This window comes from Urocitellus parryii, unplaced genomic scaffold, assembly GCF_045843805.1.
Source record: "Urocitellus parryii isolate mUroPar1 unplaced genomic scaffold, mUroPar1.hap1 Scaffold_37, whole genome shotgun sequence".
Lineage (NCBI taxonomy): Eukaryota > Metazoa > Chordata > Mammalia > Rodentia > Sciuridae > Urocitellus > Urocitellus parryii.
Genome location: NW_027553327.1, coordinates 11,413,040 through 11,434,269, shown reverse-complemented (window position 1 = coordinate 11,434,269; position 21,230 = coordinate 11,413,040). Strand labels below are relative to the sequence as shown.

General features: G+C 35.8%; 2 pseudogenes; both read left to right on the top strand.

Moving 5' to 3' along the window:
• The first annotated feature begins 3,621 nt into the window (after positions 1-3,621).
• Positions 3,622-13,162, top strand: LOC144252198 (leucine-rich repeats and immunoglobulin-like domains protein 3; annotated as a pseudogene).
• Positions 13,163-20,021: 6,859 nt separating this feature from the next.
• LOC113189571 (olfactory receptor 6C68-like) lies at positions 20,022-21,005 on the top strand (annotated as a pseudogene).
• Positions 21,006-21,230: the final 225 nt, after the last annotated feature.

Here is a 21,230-nt window from a genome sequence, read left to right as displayed (position 1 = left end):
ATGAATCAGTCTCCATATATCAAAGAAAACATTTGGCATTTGGTTTTTTGGGAATGGCTAACTTCAATTAGCATTATCTTCTCTAACTCCATCCATTTACCTACAAAGGGCAAACACTCTTAAACACCACCTAGATCAAAAATGGAACATTGCCAGCCATCCCCAAACCCATCCATTTGTCCCTACCAAAACCAAACTTTATTTCTCTTCAAATGTAATGACTTTCCTGAATTTTGTGGTAGTTGACACCTTCCTAATTTAGAGTATTATCACCCACATGTGCATCTCTCAGCACTACAGTTTAGTTTCCCTACTTTTTAATTTTTTTATCTTTTTCAACCCTTATAACTAGTTTAAATAAATATGTTTACTGCTCAGCAAAAATCCTGAGTCAATTAATCTGTATTTATTTTGATTGCCTAAAGCCCATTCTCTTGCAAATTTCTCAGGAAGTTCTCATGGTAACAGCATTCCCTGACTCCTTACATGTTGACAGCAGTTTAAGGTCTGTCTTTATACTTGAAATTGGGCTTGGCTAAATATAGAAGTCTTGACTCACAGGGTCTTATGTCAGTATGGTTTATTGGTAATCTAATTTTCTTTTCCTTTTGAGTAATTTGACATTTTTACCTGGATGATGAATAGACTTTTTTTCTTTAAAGTGTGTTTATCTTACAGACTATGTCTTTTTCATTGCTCTTAGGCAATTTATTTGTGGAGTTTCAATTTTTTTAATTTCAAGAAACTTTTCTTGAATTGTAGTTCTCAGCATTTGTCCTCTTTTTAGTGATTGTTCTGTTCTTTTCAGAACCCCTACTATGAATATATTAAGTCATCTCCTTTGCCTGTCCTCTTGTTACTGTTTCTTAGATCCATTTTATCTCTTTCTTGTTTTTGATATTTAAAATTTTCTCTCTTTTATCTCTTGGTTAAATAAGGCATTTGAACTAAAAAATCCTTGGCTGGAGACCTGACTTTGGAGGTCCCAGTAGCCCAGATTTTGTCATCTACCACCTTGAGAGGCCAATCAGACAGACAAAAGTGGTGGTGAAGAAAGAAAGGAATCTATTTAGTGTGGCCACAATAGGAAAAAACAGGAGAAGCAACATTCTAAGTCCTGTCTTTGGGGTCCTGACAAAGGCTTCAGGATTTCATTGGGGAAGGACAAAAGCAGGGGGCAAGTAATATGCAGAGTCCAGGAGTTGTGGTCACACTGTAGTCTGATTGATCATTATCTGAGGTCTGATTCTATGAGAGCCTGTTGGCACCCGGGAAATTATCATTGCTTGAGGATGTTTCCTGTAATGAAATGAGTGCTCCCACTCTGTGTTCGTCAGCTTTTCATCCCTGTAACCAAAACACCTCATCAAAATAACTTAGAGGATAAACAATTCATTTTAGCTCACAGTGTCTGAGGTCGAATTCATGGTGGAAAATCTCCTTAGCTCTGGGCCCTAGATGATCCAGAACATCATGAAGGAAGGGTGGGATGGAAGAAAGCTGTTCCACTGGCCAGGAAATAGAGACAGGCTGCTGAGAAGGGGCTGCTGGGAAAATCAAGCCTACCAGGGCACATCTTCAGGGATCCAACTCCTCCAGCCATGCCCTAATTGCCTACAGTTACCACACAGTCAATCCTTTTATACTAGGATGGACTGATTAGGTTACAGCTCTCACAACCCAATCATTTTTACCTCGAAACATTCTTGCATTAACCCAGAAATGTTTATGGGACAGCTCACATCCAAACCAAGTTTAGGAGGGAGAGAGAGCACCCTTGTTTCCAATCATAGGGTGTAAGCCCAGAGGGATTGCTATTTCCAAAATTTGAGATAAACTGGAAAGTATCTAGAAGAAGAACAAGTTACAAAAGCAAAAATGGAGTTAGCTGGGGCAACATCTGGGTCCTCCTTCAGCCTTACCTATAATGCTTATTTGATCATACATTCCTTCTTGTTTAGTCTTTGTTTGTTTAATTATTGATTGTTTTCTTTCCTGACTTTATCACCCTAATTTTAAGTCTTTGATTCTCATGTATGTTATTCTTTATATACTGTAACATTTCATTAAGGACTTTTGAATTCATTAGAAGTCGTGATAAGTAGAGAACAGAAATTGGAAAACTAAAATATTTATCATCTTCTCAGGTGTATGGCCTTGTGACAGATACTGTCAGTAAATATGCTATTAGTTAGAAGATAGGCATATCAACAAGATAAAATGAAAATCGAGACTATAATGTAAAAATAAAACTCATAAAATTGATATCTGAAAAAAACTCCTCAAATATTTTCCTGTACTCCATGTTTGTGTAAAAATATCAATATACACTCAATTCTCATGCATTTCTAAAAAGAACAAATAAAAAAATAAAAAATACTTTTTCTTTAACATTAGTTTTTGTGCTGTTTTTATTGTCTATGTCTGATTTTTCTATGGGATAATTTTGGGTCTGTTACATTGTTTCATTTACTGAATCCTTTAAGTACAGTATGTTTGTTGTGTATGCTGAATTTGATTTGTTTTTTAATCCTTGGAATTGTGCTATATCTACCTGGATGTGCTATTGCAAATGAATCTTTAGAAATGGGGTAGAAATACTGGTGACTTAGGTTGATTGTCTATTTTAAGAGCATGTTTAATGAAGGGCATAATTTTTCTAACCAAAAAAAGAGTTTATTCCCCCTTTCTAATGATGAGATTCTGCAAGATTTCTCATATTTCCTTTGGTCTCATTTTTCCTGTTGAAATTTTTTAAAAAATTATTTTGTATTCATACATGATAGTTTTATATAATTATGTGGTTCATTTGAATATTCATAAATGAATAAAATGTTATTTTTTCAGTCTCAATCCCCAATATTACCTCCTTTGCTCCCCATCTCCATCTGGTCCTTTTTTTATTGGTTATTCAAAACATTACAAAGCTCTTGACATATCATATTTCATACATTTGATTCAAGTGGGTTATCTGGTCTTATTATTGTACTGGGGTTTGCCATTCAAGTGAGAGAGAAAGAGAAGAAAAAAAAAAGGAGGAAAAAAAATGAGAAATTGCTGTAGTCTTCTGGGTCCAGGGGATGTCAAGAATACAATAGAAGGTACAAAAAGGGGTATAGATCACTCATGGTCTCAGCAAATAATCTTGTCCCTTTTAAGATGTAATTCTTGTACCAGTTCTCACTGTCTTCAACAGGGAGTGCAGATAACATCTCCAGTGTAGATCTGCTCCATGTTATGGGGGTTTGTAGTTCTGTATTTAAAATTGCAAATTGCATATCTATCTGATGGTGTGGTCTATAATATTTGAGATCTTTATGATATCTGCACCCCCTCCCAGCATTCAGAAAGGAAGGTCCCCATTTCCTCTGAGCAGGCCACTCCAGGTGTTCTTGTAGACTATTACTCAGACTCCCCCGAAAATTGCAACTCTCTTATTTTTATAAAAATCCATTATTTTTTGTGGCTGAGTTGGAATACAGCTCTGCTCTCCTGTCTCCTTGTGGAGCTGCACAACTGTTGTTCCAATTCAAAGGCAGAGCAATCAATATGGTCTGGCCTCTACTCACCCACTACCTTATTCCATGATGGCATATGTTTTTACATGCAAAGCCCAAAGGAATGAATACCACAATCATAGAGGAAGAACAAATGGACAAGGCATATTTTCCTTTGCAGGACAGAGGAAATGTTCAGATGTCCAAGAATGAGTATGTAGGAAGGAATCAACAATTCTAAAATACTATGAGTGTGCTATTAAGAAAAATGTTAAGACTTTTAGTAATTTTGTGGCAGGCAAGCAATCATCAAAAAAAGGAGAAGAGTCACAGATGGAGTGCTCATTTGTGTTGAAGTCACAGAGATTCAATTGGAGGCCCCAGATCACTGAGAGAAACATAATGATAAAACTAGCTAACCATGAATTGGTTACAAGATTGTTACAGACTTTGTTCCTCATAATAGAAGTTTCATACTGAGGTTTGCAGATAGCCACATAGTGATTCAAAGAAAGAAGTGAATCGAATCCTAGTCTTTCCAAAGAAGTATTTTTGCTGTTAGCCCAGATGGCTTTGTGTGTGGTGAGTATAAATATTGCCCTTGATTTTTATTCATTCTTTTTTTTCTTCCCATTTGTTCAAATAATGGTTCTGAATAGATTTGCATTCTCTTAATAAAGCTTTTTATTTCTGCTGAGGTTAACGAAAATGGATCTTTAGTTGGCTGATTATTCTGATTTTACAGATGGGAAAGAGAGTTTTCTAAAATTTCTTCATCTTTGTTTTGGCATCAGGGTAGTTTGGTAGAAAGGGAATGAAATTGGATCTTAGAGCACTGAATGATAGTCCCAGCCCTTTTTAGTCTCTGCATCTATGAAGTGAAGGCTCTGTTACTGCTTTTTCATATTGGCTCTGTTTTTGGTAGATGGGTGTTACTGTCTTTGGTGACACTGATTATTATGATTGATGTTTGCGTTCTTAATTTTGCTGTTCCTCATTATGGAGAACATGGGAGAAATTGCAGTTCCTGATAGTAGCATTCAAAGATAGACCAGGAGCCTAGAAGTTTCTTAACTGCTTTCTGCTCTTCTCAACTCTAGGGTTTATTGTAAAACTTGTAGAAAAGAGAAAATTTTGTAGCTAAGGATTTATAGGGTGCTTTAAAATTAACTGTTGGTGAGTAAAGCATTACAAGTAATAGCAAATTTGAATTCATGGTAAATGATTTTAAGGTCCATTGTTCTAGCACTTGAGAATAGCTGCATTGCAAGTCTACTTATCCAAAGTTCACATTGCTAGTCAGTAGCAGATTACAATTAAAAACTGAGGTTTCCATCTCTGATGTAGTATTCTATCTACTATATAACACTACACTGCTGTTCACTGTTAGCTACTAGGGAAATCTTTATAAAAATAAATGTGTGTATAAAACATGCAGTCCAAATTTGCTTAAATTTAAGCATGTGTGAAGATACTTCAGAACCATATTTTACACTAGCATTTACATATCTACTCAACACTGCTTTGCCTACTATATATATATATATATATATATATATATATATATATATATATATATATATATATATATTTGGTTGCAGCATTAAATAGTATCAGTAGTTTCTGGAAATAAAATCTCTGATGTAGCTCTTGGATCCAAATAAGCTTTTGGCATTCATCTGTAAAGGCCTGAGTTACTCCATTCTCATGTTCCTTATTTCTCAGCTCTTTAATCTTAAGAATAAGCTCCTTATTAGTTTGAAACAAATACCTATACATTAACCTATACATTATGAGTCTGAACCCTGTTTTATCAGATGAGAATTCTAGGAAAATCTTGTTTACAACATGCAGAATAGCATTGAAAATTGCCAGCACTGGCTTTATCAGAGTATCCTCCATGCTTCATTCACACACATAAAAGGTTATTTATTTCAGATAACCCAAATAATACATATTGGGAGATCAGTTTCCTTCTGGGTTTATTCCATCTCTGAGAAACTAAAGTTCAAAAAAGGTGACTTTTCCAAAAAGTAACAGAGAACTAAAAATAACGGCTTAGAATGAAAGACTTGCTCAGCTCTAATTATAATGTAGCTTTGACAGGGTAGCACAGCAGCGTGATTGATTGGCTGCTCTGAACTCCAGGCCAGAACTAGTGTCTCACTGTTAGACTTGGAGATGCTTCTCATTTACTACAGGATTTTCTTTTCTTCTTCTGTTTTTTTTTTTTTTTTTTTTTTTGGCTCTACCTAAATTACTTGTTTTTAATATTGGCTCTGTTTTTGGTAGATGGGGTGTTAATTACTCTCTTTGGTGATACTGATTATTACGATTGATATTTGCTTTCTTAATTTTGCTGTTCCTTATTTGTGGAGAATACAGGACAAATTATAGTTTATGATCAGGGTGACGTGTATCTGTCACCTCAGACATGCACCAGTTCTTGGTGGTGGGAACATTGAAAATCCTCTCTGCTGGCTCTTTAGAAATAATCACTTAATTGCTGTCAACCATTGTGATGCTACCACATTGCTTAGTTTTAAATATTGTCTCATTTCCCTTGTGACTTCTTAACTGCTTTCTTCTTACATTTATACAAAGCACAAGGCATCTGGAAAAAACTGGGTTTTCTGGTAGTTTCAAGACAGCAGTCTTTTCCCAGGTAACCACAGCAGGCAGATCAGTCTGTCTCCAGGTGACATGAGTAGATTGCTTTACAAACATTGTCCCAGGCTATTGCTTCGGCCACATCTGCTGGGCTGTCTGTAAAACACACACAAATGTTGAGCCTAAGATGCTGTTGGTTTTGCACTCCTTGGTACTCAGGTTTGAACAGTGTTCAGACTCTGGAGCCTTCACATTGTTGTTTCCTCCTCTCCATTTCAAACAGATGATTTTCCCAAACCCCAGATCACGGTTCAGCCAGAAACGCAGTCAGCAATAAAAGGCTCCAATTAGAGTTTTATCTGCTCAGCTGCCAGCAGCAGTGATTCCCCAATGACTTTCGCCTGGAAAAAAGACAATGAACTACTGCACGATGCTGAGATGGAAAATCATGCACACTTCCGGGCCCAGGGTGGCGAGATGATGGAATACACCACCATTCTTCAGCTGCGCAATGTGGAATTTGCCAGTGTGTCATCTCCAATCACTGTGGTTCCTCCTACTCTGTCAAAGCCAAGCTTACAGTGAATAGTATGTAATCCTACTTTTCCTTTTTGCATTGGAAGACAACTTGTAGAAACAGAAAACACATGGTTTTCTTTCTCCCTCTCTCATTCCTAACCCTGTCTTTCCTGTCTCATAGTTTCCCACCTAACTCTTCCTTTCCCTACCTCTTACTCCACAAAATTAAGATTCTCAATTATTTCTATCTAAGCCAGCAGTTATTACACTGTTGACACCTCACTCAATATGATAGGATGAATCAGACTCAGAAATGTAGCAGACATGTTTTGGTGTGTGGGAGTTCACAATCTACCACCCTGATTGGAGGGGCCACCAAGTGTATCATCAAAACACACTGCCTTTAACTCAGAGATCTGAATGTGAATCCTGTCACTCCAGGCTAAAGTTGTGTTGCTTTCAGCAAATTACTCAACCTCTCTGTACCTCTGTTTCCAGTCTTCTAATTAAGGATAATAGTGCCCACCTCATAGATATTATGATCACTAAGTAAAATATTGTGTATAAAGTACTTAGCAGAATGCATTAGAATCTAGTTAGTACCTATAAATACAGTTAATGTCAGCTATTGTTAATAAAGTTATATTACTATTTCCTATGTGTTTTAGGCATACAGATATATATATATATATATATATATATATATATATATATATGCACACATATACATATATATGGGTGTGTGTGTTTATATATATGTGTGTGTGTGTGTATATATATATATGTATATGTGTATATATATATATATATATATATATATATATATATATTAGTTGTAGGTGGACACACTAACTTTTATTTTATTTTTATGTGGTGCTGAGTATTGAACCCAGTGCCTCACACTTGCTAGGCAAGTACTCTACCGCTGAGCCACAACCCCAACCCCAGGCATAGTTTTATAAGAGGACCCTTACCACTTTATCATTTAACCTTTAGTATCTGCATGACAGAAGCTTTTTGTGTGATTCATTAACACGTTCATTCAACAAATAATTATTGAGGCCTGGCACATATAATATTTTGAATTAAAATCATAGTATAGAACATATCTAAAGTCTTAAAATGTTAGGGCCTCTAAGATTGTCTTAAGAAAAAATTTAAAAAACTAGATGAAATGAATAGTCATAGTAGAAAGAGATCAATTGACTTGCTGAAGATCTTAGTTATTGATTAAACTAAAAGTGGCCAGAATTATAGCAGGGAGCCCTTCACTTTGAGGATCACATGACCTGTCTTTCATCCTGACTCCCTCACTTCTATCCCTGTGTAATCCTGAGCAGGTTACTGCATCTGTCTCAGTTTCCCTGTCCTGAAGTCAGAACTAAGCCTGTCCTACCTTTGTCAGGGGCATTTGGAATACGAAGGAATTGGGGTGGATGCAGGCGGACCCTCCCAAGGCCCTGACACTCATGCCTGTGCTGCCTTTTGATTTCAGTGCTTCCCTCATTCACCAAAACCCCCATGGACCTCACCATCCGAGCCGGGGCCATGGCACGCTTGGAGTGCACAGCCGTGGGACACCCCACTCCTCAGATAGCCTGGCAGAAGGACGGAGGTACTGACTTTCCTGCCGCAAGGGAGAGACACATGCACGTGATGCCCGAGGACGACGTGTTCTTCATCGTAGATGTGAAGATAGAGGACATTGGGGTGTACAGCTGCACAGCTCAGAACAGTGCAGGAAGCATTTCTGCAAATGCAACTCTGACTGTGCTGGGTAAGAGGATTCCTGGCCACTTTGCAGTTTGTGTCAGTCCTGCAAATATTATGGGCTCACACCAGAGCCTTGGTGGGAAGAAAATCGTAGGGCACTGTCTGTTGGGCTTCCCCAAAAGCTGTGAAACCAGCAGAGCTTTGCACCTCTACATCAATGGCCCAGGAGGTGAATTTTTCCATCTCTAGGAGAGGGGAAAAGTAAAAGCTTTGACATCTTTCATTTTTGCCAGGATTACTGCCTTCTACTGGGCATGTTGCATATTCTCCACATCTTTTAACACTATAAAGAACAAAAAATAAATGTATGAACATATTGGGAAGGATCTGTTCTCCCTTCTCAGCCTCCCATACCACTCTAGAAACCAAGGTTCTTGTTTAATCTTTTACCTAAACAAATGCTTCTTACAATTGTGATTACATTTATAGTAATAACATATCTTTGAAAAAGTTAAAGTAACCTATTAAGATATCAAATAATAAAAGTAAATCATTTTTAGAATTTTAATTTAGACCTAAGCGCATTTGACAATTACAAAGTTTCACCTTAAGAATATAAGCATTCTGGAGGTTTTTTTTTTTTTTTTTTTTTTTTTTTTTTTTTTTTTTTTTTTTTTTTTTATAAATCTGCCAACACACTCTAGTTCTTCAAATTATTTTAATATATTTTTTTCTATTTTTAAAAACTATTTTATCAACTATCAACTTCCCCCACTACCAGTTTTCTAACCTTGGCAAGAAGGAAGATTGAGCTGAAAGTAGTAATTATCTTCCTTACCTGGTGTTAGGAGTAAATGAAAGCAGAGTAACAAAAATCCAAAGGTTGCATTGTTTTTAGGCTCTTAAAGAGATATGTCCAGCCTCTTTGGGGAGCTCAAGATCTTAGGCTGCAATTTGAATAAAAATGCTAGTTGTCGTGATATGGGAACCAGATTTCATTTAGGAAATTAAAACCGTAACTTGCCCTTTCAGAAATGCCATCCTTCTTGCGGCCTCTGTTAGACCGAATGGTAACCAAGGGCGAGACGGCCTTGCTGCAGTGCATTACTGGCGGTAGCCCTCCGCCCAGACTGAACTGGACCAAAGATGACAGCCCTTTGGTGGTGACCGAAAGACACTTTTTTTTGCAGCAGGCAATCAGCTGCTGATTATCGTGGACTCTGATGTCAGCGATGCTGGAAAATACACGTGTGAAATGTCCAATACCCTTGGCACTGAGAGGGGCAACGTGCGCCTTAGTGTGATCCCCACTCCCACCTGCGACTCTCCTCAGATGACCGCCCTGTCTTTGGACGAGGACGGCTGGGCCACTGTGGGCGTGGTGATCATAGCTGTGGTTTGCTGTGCGGTGGGCACGTCGCTGGTGTGGGTGGTCAGCATATACCACACCCGGCGGAGGAACCAGGACTGCAGCATTACCAACACAGGTGCGTCAGCAGAAGTGTGGCACGGGATGCTGTGGTCAAGTGTTTGTGGTTCTGCAGTCATTTTTTTCCAGATTGTGTGTCTTATAGTCTCAGCCCATTTCAGAAGGGTGACTCATTCGTTTCAAGCTGCAGAAATATTGTTAATTAAAAATAACAGCCTGGAATAAAGCTAAAATTTAAAGATTAATACTTTTTATTAAAACCTCATTAGACTATCCTGGTGGCTATGAGTAAAATCTAAATCAGAGTAAAATAGCCTCATAGGACGGTGGTGGAGAGCCACGAGTGACCCTAGACTTCCCAGGATTCCCCTTTACAGCATTTTTATAAAGGGGATTGTAAAGGGAATTCACTGGGATTGTAATTGTGAGTCAGGAAGAGGCCATCTAGACTAATTTGTGCAAACTCAGATATCAAATCAAGTATCATTCAAAGATTTAGTTACTATTCTATGAAAATTCTTGAGCCTTTTATCTTTTTATATATTTGTTTTGAAATTTGGAGTTGCGTCCAGTAGGTAATAAACTAGAACATCAGCTTATGTTTCCCAGAGCCCAAAAGCCCTGCTTTGCATCTCCCGAATACCACACACCTGGATAGTTTGGCCAGAGTTGATCTTCCCTTACTTCATTTGTGGAGTGACCAAAGCAGTAGTATCTCCTGTTCATCTGGAAAGCCTGGGGGACAATGACATTCATTTTGGTTGACAGAATGCTGGGTTTTTTGTTTGTTTGTTTGTTTGTTTTTACAGATGAGACCAACTTGCCAGCACATATCCCTAGTTATTTGTCATCTCAGGGAATGTTAGCCGACAGACAGGATGGGTACATCTCTTCAGAAAGTGGAAGCCACCACCAGTTCGTCAGGAGGTGGGTTTTTCCTACCACAACATGACAGTTCTGGTGAGTGTGTAAAATAACCATGACTGTAGTTGTTTGAAATCATATGGTAGGCTGCCCATCATTACCGAAATTAATAAATATAAATTATTTTTATTTATCTACAGAAAGTCACCTAAATTATTGTGATGAACACTAAAAAATGGATTCTAATAAGTCTTCTAAGTACTCAATCAGTGCTCCTGAGGAATTTTTGCTTTATTCATGCTGACAGACATTCTCAAAGGAACCAACTCCCATGGCATGGCCCAGAGCCTGGAATGCTTAAGCAATGCCAGGAGTGCATTTTAGTGTGGTTATAAAGATAATCTAGAGTTGCCCACACATTGTATTAAATAATTAGACTATTCTCTAATGAGTTAACCTAGACTCTGACAGTTTTTAAAAGTAGCATTTAAGTTATTGCATTGCTAAGAAAGATTTGAAAAATCTTGCAAAAACAAAACAAAAAAATTATTACAAAGGAGAGAGAGAGAGAGAGAGAGAGAGAGAGAGAGAGAGAGAGAGAAGAGCTCAGAAATCAAATGGAACCAAAGTGTCTTATCAGAGTCTCTAAAGATAAGGATAAAGAATGGGAGAGCAGAGCAGTGTCTGAGATTGGGGTCTCTGATGACCTCATGGCTGTGGCATGCTTGGTGCCTGGGAAAGTTTCTGTGCAAAATTGCAGGATTCCTAGCTGCTATGGTAATGTCCTCCATAAGGAGGCTCTGTGCTAGAGTCTTATTAGCCTCAACCTTGATGTCAGGCACACAACTCCTGGGAATAGAGGAACTTTCTTGCTAGACAATCACAATGTTTCACCAGCTCCACTGCTCCTGAACCTGCCTGCCTAACAGTAACTTCAGACAACAGACTTTCTTAAGAGCTACACAAAGCTTCCAATATTGCACATTGCAACTGTAGAATGCAACATTGAGAAAGTTGCATGATGTTGCTAATGCTATAAAATTCCTAAATACAAAGAATAATGCTTGCATAGTCTTAAATCTAATAATGATACGTATATAAATAAAAATTGCTGGCATAACTCTTTAAACCTGATTCTCCACCAGAGAGCAGCATTCCACCTGACCCCAGCTATTATCTCAAAATATGCATCTGTGAGTTTTTATTTTTCTTATCCCCCTTCATCCCTGACCAGAACCTGCAACATTGGTAGCTCTGATAGAGGCACTAAAACATAATGGATTCTTTAGTGAGAATTTTTTTTTCACATTGGGCATCAAATATATTTCCCACATCTCATCTAAACTACTTGGAGGACCATTGTTAATATTATTCTTGATGGTAAGCATAAGAAGGAATTGGAAGGTCCTGACCATGTTTTGTTGCCTCTTATTTAACAAATATTAAATATCACTATTCGTTTTCATTTTGAATAATTAAAGGGATCTGTCTGATATTTGAAGGAGAAATAAGAAGTCATTCTGATGTAATGGGTTAAAGAAAATGGGATTGAATAACATAAACCATATCAGATATGAAAGCTGGAATGATGAGTTAAGTGCTTGGAGATATATATCATGTGTTACACAAATAAGTTCTTGAAATAGTTAAAGGCTGAAAATCACATGCACCTTATTAAACATAAAAGTTGTATAAATGCTCACAATCTTATTAATCTTATTTAATATTGGCAAATGAAAAGCATAGTATTTCACCCTTAATTATTTATTATAGATCATCTGCTACCAAAGTTTCTTCAAGTATTTTCTCTGGTCTGTGAAGAATTTCTATGGAAATGTTTATTGTTGATGCTCTCATGAACCCCTCCTGTACTTATTGATGTCTTCTCTCATATCTCCTTCCACATTTCTTCACAGATTTTTTTAAAGAGAGAGTGAGAGACGAGAGAGAGAGAGAGAGAAATTTTTTAATATTTATTTTTTAGTTCCCAGCGGACACAACATCTTTGATGGTATGTGGTGCTGAGGATCGAACCCTGGCCGCACGCATGCCAGGTGAGCGCACTACCGCTTGAGCCACATCCCCAGCCCATCACAGATTTAATCAGTAACAAACAAACAAAAAGGAGTGAGTTATTTAAGAAGAAATAATATACACAATAAAGTTGAAGCATGTTAAAAAACTTTTTCACTATGTAACAATAATGTAACAATAATGTAATATATATTTTTAAAATAAGAACCTTCCACATCTGTAAGTAATTGAAGTTTCTTCAATAGAAACCATAACTTGTTTCTTTAATGAAAATGTAGTTTGTGACTTCAGGGTGCTTTGCTTTTAATCTCTCTCTTAACTTCTAAAGGGTGAAACTAAGCACAAAGGAATATGTAGTTTTCTGACCTAGAAAATGCAATGGGTTCAAAGCTGTATGTTCTCATTCCTTTCTATGGAAATATCTATGGCAATACAATTTACCTTTCTTTCTTTCTTTCTTTCTTTCTTAGGCACTGTGGATGCAACTCAGGGGTGATTTAAGACTGAACTATCTCTAATAATTTATCTATCTATCTATCATCTATCTATCTATCTATCTATCTATTTTGACAGCAGAGATTGAACACAGCCCATTTATCTTTTATTTTGAGAAAGGGTCTCACTAAGTTGCTGAGGCTGGATTTGAACAAGTGATCATCCTCTGCGTCAGTCCCCTGAATTTATAGGATTACAGACATGTACAACTCACCTAGCCAAATCACTTTTCAAAGGATAAAAACTTACCATTTTAAAAAATAAATAAAGGCACAAAAGTCATAAAACAACACTCAGATCTACCAAACCATCATGAAATTTTACAAGAAGTTCACATGATGTAGAACTCAGACTCCAGCCTTCCAAGATATATTATTTTTCTACTTCTTTCTCCCTTATATCCCTGACACCTGAGGTTGTTTATGGCAGTGCCTTTAGTATTTCTGACTTCCAATGGGTTAATAGTAAAGGTTGGAAAAGCTCATGAGTGGTAGTAAAAATTGATATATTGCTAAAGAAAAAGCACTCACTTTATAAAAATAATGTATCTTTCCTATTTTTGGTAATTCTCAAAGTAATTAAAATATTTATTTTTATTAGTCAATTATAGTTGTAAATGGATTCATTTTGCTACAATTGTACCTGCAGGGAATTTAATTTATTCCACTTCAGTCCCACGTGCTCCCTCCCCCAGTCCCTACTCTCCTCCCTTTCCCTATTCTCCTCTCCTACCCTTCTGGTTTTACTTTCCCTAACTTATTTATTTATTATTGTTTTGTGCTTTATAGATATGCATAAAGGTGGAATTTACTGTGGTATATTTATACATGTACATTGTTGCAAGCCATCCATGGGTTGTGTGTGTGAGCTCTGCGCTTTTGAGTGTATGAGGGAACTGGACTGACATTGCTGCCTAATTGGGATGTGTGACCTATGTGTGTCATTTCTCTCACTCTGCCTTTGTTCCAACATAACACCTGACATGGGTGTGGCCTTCCAAGATATCAGTCAAACTGCTGACCACAAGACATCACCAAGCAAGACTGCTTGCTTTGAAACCTTGCCTTATTTAGCTGGAACATTTTTTAATATCTTTTCCCCAATAAATAGAAGGTTTGAGGTGTGCTTGCTGTATTGCTTCTTCCAGCACTGGAGCTGACCCTTGGGGTCACTTAGCAGAGCTGAGCCATCCTGCCTTAGAAACTTAGGTTTGTGTGCTGTGTGGTTTCTTCACCCTTTTATTAGTTATTGATACAGCCAGCCCCTTTGAACCCAGGTCATACCGCCATTCAACATTTCCTCCCCTTTTCCTATCACTCCTCTCTCTCTCTCTCTCTCTCTCTCTCTCTCTCTCTCTCTCTCTCTCTCTCATCTTCCTCTCCTCCACTAAATTTTCCCCATACCTTTATGACCCCTTACATTTTTCTCTTATTTTGCTCTAGCTTCTGCATACGAAAAATAAAAAATAAAAATCCAACCTTGATTGTCTGAGTCTGGCTTATTTCACTTAGTATGATGTTATACAGCTACATCAGTTTACTAGAAAATTCCATAATTTCACTCTTTTTTATGGCTCAGTAAAACTTTAGTATATATATATATATATATAATATATATCACATTTTCTTAGCATATTCATATGCACTGCTTTTGTAACTTGGCTATTGCAAATTATATGCTATAAAAGTGATAAAACTATATCATTATCATATGCTGATTTTAGTTATTTTGAATAAATACCAAGGAGTGGAATGGCTGGGTCATATGGTGGCCCACTCCTGATTTTTTGAGGAATCTGCATACTGCTTTCCAAAGTAGTTGTACTATTTTACAGTCCAATCAATATTATATGACTGTACCCTTTTCACCACATCCTCTCTAGCGTTTATATTATTTCACTTCTTGATATTGCCATTACAACAAGAGTAAGATAAAATCTTCTGGTAGTTTTGTTTTGCATTTTACTGATCACTAGAGTTTTTAAATAGTTTTTCATATGTTGATCATTTGTGTTTTTTTCTTTTGAGAAATTTCTGTCTAGTTCTTTTGCCCACTTATTGATTGGTTATTTGGTTTTGGTGTTAAGCATTTTGAGTTCTTTATATATTCTAGATATTAATCTCTTATCAGAGGAGAAGCTGACAATGACTTTCTCCCTTTATTTAGATTCTCTGTTCATGCTCTTAATCATTTCCTTTGCTATGTAGAAGTTTTTAATTTGAAGCCATTCCAAATATTGGTTCTTGGTTTTATTTTTTGAGTTCTGGAGGTTTTGTTAAGGAAATTGGAGGCTGTACCAATATGTTGGAGTGTTAACCCTTTGTTCTATTCTAACAATTGCAGAAATTTTAATTTAATTCCAGAATTAGGTCTTTGATCCACTTTGATTTCACTTTTGTGCAGGGTGAAAGATTGAAATCTAATTTTATTCTTGTCCATATAGATGCTCAGTTTTCCCAGCACCATTTGTGAAACAGTCTGTCTTTACTTCAACATGTATATTTGGGCACCTTTGTCAAGTATCAGACAGCTCTAAGTATGTGGAATTTTTACTATGTCTTATGTTTTGCTGTGTCATATGCTTTAGGACATAGAAATTAACATGAAACCATACTGTTTAGAAAAATAGAAAAAAATCCAAAACATGAGTTTTTATACATCATAACAACATAAACAACAAATTTTTTAAAATGATAAACTGATGAAAAATTGTCACATTGTATGTGATCACGAGAGAGTCCTAAGTGTTAGATTAAGTGTGTTACATAGCTAGGTCATGAATAAAATTCAACTGTATAATTTGGTTTAACGTTTTTGAGGGCACTTTAGTAAATAAATATCAAAGCCTCAATATGTTAATATATTTTTATTCTGAAATTTATTTATTTAGTTTAGGGTTTAACAAATAAATGCAGATTTAAAAAGTGTAAAAACCTTCACCCCATCCAGAGACCACAACACCAATGCCTTGAAATCAAGAGAGGGAAATACTTGAAACAATATTTTATTTTCAATCCAAAGAGAACTAGAAAATATTTCCTAGGTAAAAATTGGACTAAAGTTATTGGTTAGAAAATCTTTCCAGTTTGTTGGAGATGAAAAACTTGAAGAAGCCAGGCATGGTGATGCACACATATAATCTCAGTGTCTCCAGAGGCTCAGGCAGGAGAACTGCAAGTTACCAGTCTTAGCAACTTAGCAAGAACCTAAGAAACTTAGTAAGACCCTAAGCAACTTAGTGAGACCCTGTCTCAAAATAAAAAAGGACTAAAGAGGTAGCTAAGTGGTTAAGTGCTGCTAAGTTCAATCACTTGTACAAAAACAATAGCAGTCAAGAATTCTAACATTTTCCAAGCACCAATCATAGGAAATGGGGTCGGAGGACATACACTAAGACAAGAAGACCATTCATAAACTTTTGCTATTAGGTCATCTTCATCAAATTACCCATTAGGACTCTTGTTAAAGAATCAGTTCAAGCTATTGTTAAGTCTCAGAAGAATAAATACAATGGCTATTTTATTTCATTTAAGTTCATCTTTTATTAATTTGTATAATGATTTTCTCTAAGAAGCTGGTTTTACATGATTTAACCAAATTACATGTGATTAGTTATTTGAATTATTATATAAAGATTCACAGGTCTTATTGGGTTGTCTTTTGGAATGCTGATTTTTATTGTTATGTAACAATAATATGAAATTATAGGTGATGGAACATTATTACTTTCATACCCTAATTTTCCCTTTTAAAGGAAAAAAATGAGTATCTGCACTAAAAATATCCAATGTAACACTTTATTTGCTACTGAAAAAATTAGTTATCCCTGCATTTTAAAATATAAAAATCTTTAAACTTACAACCATTTCCCTAGTCTTTGCCTCTTAAAAACAAGAAGTATGGAATAAGTAAGGGACATTTTGGGGAAAAGGGCTAACATGCAGGAAAGAGTTCAGGATAGACCTTACTACCATATGATACCTCTAGGAGCAACTGGATTGAGAAGAAGGAAGCTGAAAAGAGTATCCTTCCCTTCAATAAAAATGATCCATTGTAGTTATTGTGTCCCATAGTTCTTAGGAATGACACAGGTCTTCAAAAAGTCTTTTTTGGCTTTTCTTCCCAATGGTGGTGTAACAAAACTTGAGATTTAATTGCAGTAACTGTTCATATAATTCAGAGGTTATCCACTGTGATCTCTTTAAATAGTAACTATTTTTAAAAAGAAATAACATTCACAATATATGCTTATTGAGTCTTATTAGAAAATGGTGGTTGGTGGGAGGCTGTTCCTGTTCATCTACATAAGATAAATACTGGAGATATTAATCTGAATATGGTAATAAAATTGTGTGACACCTGAGGAAAATCTCTAGAAAACTTGATTCAAGAACTGAAAATTTCTTAACTCTCATTTTGAAATAGTATTAAAATATTGATTGAAGAGGCAAAAGTAAAAAATCTAGGGGAAAATTTTTTTTGTAGAAGACAATGATGAAATCCTTAAATATAAACTGAATAGAGAATTAACCATGGTGTAATTTTATGAATTAAAACCAAATGTGACCAAAACCTGCATCAACTAAAGGTGTCAATAATTTTTCAAAAAGATCTAACATATGGTTCGGTGATTTGAGTGTTGCAACTATAACAGTCACATGTGAGTTGAAGAAAATTAGTGATAGGAACTTAGGAACTTTATAGATGATGCCCTGGTAAATGTACACAAAAGTGTCATATCATATATATATATTTTTTTTTCTTTGAAATTACATTCCTGAGAATCATGAAATTGTGCATTGTGCAAATCATAAAATGTTTATTAACATATGCTTATTTTAGACATCTTAACAATTGTGGAAAACAAAAAGATGTATAGTATCTTGTTAGGAATTGGTTTAAAACTTGTGGTATATTCATAAGTTTATTTTAATATAGGTAAAATTTTGAAAAAATAAGAATTTGCAAAACTAAAAAAAATTATAAACTGATAACATACAATGGGCTGAAATTAGAATTAATTGCACTTATAGATATGTAAAAATATTCATTTTAAGATGTCTAGCATGTAACATTGTGAATTCATATATGCAAATTTCTTGCCTTCTAGTTTGAATACATTACTGACAGATGCCTCAAGAAAACAAAAATTCACCAAAGATACATTTATCTGTTCAAGAGCTAAAACAAGGAAGAGATGACAATCAACAGTTTTGTTGGCATGGAACATAACAACATAAGAACATGAGTGATTCTTTCACAATATGATACTTTCACAGTAGCAAAGAAAAAAATGTCAAAAACAGGGATATATGAAATTTAAATAATTAAAATCAATGACAAAGTAATTTCAATATGAAGCCCAAATAGAACTTAAGCTAGCTTTGAATGTGTAGCCAAATTATGTAGATATGTATCTATTCATACGATATTTCTTACACACTGCTCATAAATCTAGGATTGTGTTAGTTTGGGTAGATATCCTAGTTTAAACAAAAAGATAACATCCTAATTTCAACAATCTCAGTTTCTCAAGGGAAATGCTAAAATTGAAATAAAAATTACTTGTCACAGGAAAAAAAAATGAACAATTAACATAGATTTTTAGAAGACTTTCCAATAAAGCAGATGCTGAAACTGAAAATCACAATAAGTAGATATACACAGGCAGACTGTGGAGAGTTTATTTAGCATTTGGAATTTGATGTTTTACTTGATCTTATTGTTATCAAGGGGTTAGAATATTTTTCATCCTTAACAGGCTGAAAGTATATAAGTAACTTTTTTCCAGCTGTATATCCTTGATCAAGCATTTCTTCATTTGTAGCCACATTTGTATCCCAGTGGACACTGCAATAAATTACATACTAGCAGAGAAATGTAAGGAGAATCAAAGGAGTAAGCCAACAATGTGGCAGTTACATTTTAAAATACAAAACAAACTACATACACACAGGCTTTGTCATAGTTGGCAAAACAAGAGATTTAGGTCATAGTGGACTGACAAACCTATTCATGAAGTCCAGATGAGATGTTAGATGTTTGCATTTTAGACCAAATATTCTAGGAAAGACTGGAAAAAAATAATTACATTTAAATATTCACCTTTAAAATACAGAAGATCTTAACCATAAAAAGAATTTATAATTTTATTGAATCACAAGAGATTGTGAGCCAAAGCCAACAATGCAGAATAATCCAGTTATATATAAATTACAAATGTAGAATAAAAGGAGTAGCCACACCCATCAGGATATTGACAACATCAGTTGCAACTTACAGAAGAAACTACATGTGTGCTGCAGTCTGGCTGGGCACAAATCACAAGCCACTCAAGGAGGAACAAACTTTATTTCCAAACTCACATGAACGCCACCCACTCGGCCCTTCCAGGAACTCCACACACCAATCAGAAGTCCCTCCACTGGCACTTTTCCAACCAACACAAACTCTCCAGGAATCCCCATGAGAGCTCAACTGGAACTCAAGGGTAACTTCCTGAAGAACTCAAAAGTAGCTGGCACACAAGGTAGCAGGAACTGCCCTATTGCCTGAAAGCAGGGGTCTATATACAACTGAATACACAGCCTGTTTCATTCCAGCATTATCCAGTCACAGCAATTATACACAGCTTAACTTAATTATCATGATCTTAATGGCTTTCTGGCATCACCTCTCAACCACTTCTTCTGGCAAAATGCTAGGCGCCATCCCAACTTGGCTGTGGCTGTCAACACATGTGCATTAATTTTCTGTCTCTAGTAGTGACTATTTCTTTCGGGCTTTCATGTCACTCTTTTCAGATAAAATAGCTCTAAATTTTACATGAAGATTGACTAAATAAACATCAGTAGTTAGTAATGAAAAACTACACAATAACAACCTTCTCTCTTTTGGGACTAACAGATGACTCTCAACTTCAGATTCCAATGTTTGCATTTCTATTTCTCACTTACATGTTGAGTATAACTGGGAATCTGAACATCATATCCCTCACTTTATTGGATCCCTACCTTAAAACACCCATTTACTTTTTCCTACGAAATTTTGCCCTATTAAAAATTTCATTTACATCTGCTTGTATCTCTAGATATTTGTATAACATAGTAACCAATGACAGGTCTATTACTTATAATATTTGTGTCGTTCAAGTGTTTTTTATTGACATCTTTGGAGTAATAGAATTTTTTTTCTTCTGGCCATTATGTCCTATGATCGCTATGTGGCCATCTGCAAACCCCTGCATTATGTCACTATCATTAGCCACAAAGTCTGCAGGAAGCTTGTCCTCTGCTGTTGGATGGATGGTTTGTTGACCATACTCCCATCACTTATTCTCTTCCTAAATTTGAAATATTGTGATTCAAATGTTATTGATTATTATTATTATTTTTTTTTTGTGATGCATCTCCTATCTTGAAGATTTCATGCTTGGACACAAGGCTCATAGAACAGTTCGTGATTATTTGTGCTGTGCTGACCTTCATTCTGACCCTTGTGTATGTTGTTCTGTCCTACATATACATCATCAAGACCATTCTAGGATTCCCCTCTGCCCAGCAAAAAAAAAAAAAAAAAAAAAAAAAAGTGCCTTTTCCATTTGTTCTTCTCACATGATTGTGGTGTCCATCACCATTAGAAGCTCTATCTTCATCCCTGTCAAACCTTCAGTAAAAAAATCTGTGGCTATCAATAAGGATGTGGTGGTGCTAATGAGGTCCATTGCTACGATGTAGAATACATTCATTTACACTCTGAGAAACAAACAGGTAAGACAAGAGTTCAGTGATTCCTTCAAAAAACTTGCTTTGGTCTCAAAGAGGAAAGAAAATGTTCAAATATAGAAATAAAATATTAACTAAGGATAAACCATTAAATACCATATCTATTTATCTCTGCTTGATCTGAACTCAATTCACATAAACCTTCTCAAATATTTTTTTACACCCAGAACAAATAGTCTCCATCACATAAATTCACTCCTTTAGTCCCCATTTACACAAACCCTTTTCAAGCTAAGTTCCCAATCTAAAGAAGTGATAATGTTTTTGTAATTAATGTAAACCTGC